Below are 2,466 nucleotides of genomic sequence, written 5' to 3'. Positions count from 1 at the left end.
ATCGACACTTCACCCACGTACCCAGCCCTATTGGCTCTATTTGTCTCAGACAATCAATCTCATCCGCCCCTCCTTCCCTCCCTCCTCCGATAATTTATCGCTTACCACACGCGTACCTCCGGGTAATACCTCTCACATCTAGTGCCAATATTAACAGACTGTGAAATTGGTTTTGTCAGAATTTTCCTTGCGAAATTAACTTCATCATTCATCAATTTCCGAATTCGAAATTTGTTCAACAAAAATAGAAAATTAATCGTAAGATTTTATTTCCCGTACAATTAATGGTTAAATTAATTATTCCATTATGTTAGTTTTATTTAAATTGAGGATTCAATCGCTGAATCCTTTTTTGCATTCAGTTTTTTATTTATTAGCACAATTGATACGTCAAAATATAAAGTTTACTTTTATGAAGTGGTCAAGCTGCAAAATTGTTCGTTTTTCCCTGAAATTTATTAGAAATACAGGTATTAAAACAAATGGGTTGGCCTATTTCATATTTCCAATTGAAAATCACAAAAAGTAACACAACCGTCAATTAACAATCCTCTGATCATTCACCCCGCGTATCATCATCGCGTAATAAGATTAACGTTATCCCGTGTCAACGTCCATCGGGTTTTTCGTCTATCCCAGAGTATCAGTCTCCGAATCATGGGTTGATCGATGAGGCATGTATTTAAGAATGTTCTAATCGTCGATCGCAGGAGCCGTCGTGCATATGGAGCTCATTAAAAAACGGTCACGAATCCATATCCCGTGGTACACGGATCGAGACGTCGATGTTGTACCGAAAACTCCTTCATTTTTTCTCCCACCTTATCTGAAATCTCTATCGTGTGGACACATTGTTAGCAAGCACGGTAGAGTGACCATTACACTGGTCCCCGGAATCGATATGACAGGTAGTTTTTTTTAAAAAAAAAAAGAAAATCATCTCCAGAGATGTATCGCCCTGAAATGGGATTTAAGTATCTCTTGGGAACAAATTTTGTGGGATAATTAAAGCAGTACGAGCAAATTTACCCCGGAACCCTGACGAGTTAATAACAGAGCCATCTTCAACAGTTCCCAATAAAAGAATGTTTAGGATACTTTCATCAACGCTTTAGAGATGAATTTCTCTGCACTCTGTCATCCGGACTCGACAGCGGTGATGTTTAAGGATCGGTTTGTTTAAGTTTTCGTTAGACCCTGTAATCATGGGGGGATAATGGCCGAATCAGACCGGTATATGACGATATTATAGCTGCATGGGGCTGCAGACCGATATCTGGGAGGGGCTAGACCAGGATCGACTTAATTCTGGGTTACTGCCATATTTTTCGGCTACTTTGTGGCTCTTCTTCGGGGATAGCTACTCATTAATCGACCACTGTGGGGTAATAGAATTTTTAAAAAGGTATAACCAGGGCAAAGTCGGGGAGAACAATGAGAAAATAATGTTGAGAATTGAAAAAAAAGGAATTGTTTTGAAATAGACCAGTCACATCGATGAATAGTCGTAAACAATTACGTGATTGGACGCGTCAAATATTGAATTGAAGAAATTTATTTAAACAAATAATTGAATTTTTGAAGTTTAATTATGATTTATATTTTTTAACGTCTCAATAATCACAAAAAATTAATACGATAGCGATGACGTATAACAGCGTCATAAAGAATATATTTATTTATATTTCCTACATATTTATAAAATGTCGGGTATTAAATCCCTCGAGTAAAATATTTGACTCAGTGCAAAATCTCATTTAGTGAAATTTTTTTTGGAAAGTTTAGAGGATCTCTTAATGCAAGTGAAGATGTACTTCTTAAAAAGTATTTTTTTCCGGTGTGAATTCACACACGATAAATGGAAAGGGTGGAATGCAATGGCCGATGGCGAATATAATTGAAGACGTACAGTTGGATATCCTTTTTCTCGGGCATACGGATTAATCCCCCTGGGTACATATACACCGATAGGAATGGTCTTGAGAACTATTAATTTATTCCCTGGGGTGGAAATGGAGTGGAGTATCGGGCTAAGTACGGGTGCTGAGAGAAAGGTTGGCGATCGGTTGGCGCGATAGCCGTGCCATCACACACTAACGCGCCGCGATGTTCGAGGTGAATCCCCCACGTCTCCTTTTCCACCGTATATATGTACTCTTGATTGCAGGGTACTCCGATGGTGTTTGCTTTATAAATCGTGCACACGAGAGAGAGGTGAAACAAATAGAAGTTGGTAGAGGATATAACAAAAAAAGGCCAGACAAACTCACAATAAAAATCACCGAGGGTATGTGCTTTGATCATATCAAATCGAAATCGACTGGCATTCGACGATTGAAAATTAAACCTCTCAGCCCTTTTCTGGACGGGAAATACAGCTGCCCATCGTCTCTTCATCCCCGGGATTAAATCCTCTGTTTTGCATTCAGAAATTATTTTAACGATTTATTTTGGATATCTATGGGG

This window comes from Fopius arisanus, unplaced genomic scaffold (assembly GCF_000806365.1).
Source record: "Fopius arisanus strain USDA-PBARC FA_bdor unplaced genomic scaffold, ASM80636v1 scaffold00001, whole genome shotgun sequence".
Taxonomy (NCBI): domain Eukaryota; kingdom Metazoa; phylum Arthropoda; class Insecta; order Hymenoptera; family Braconidae; genus Fopius; species Fopius arisanus.
The sequence above is the reverse complement of the archived record's forward strand: the minus strand, read 5'-3'. Positions refer to the sequence as shown.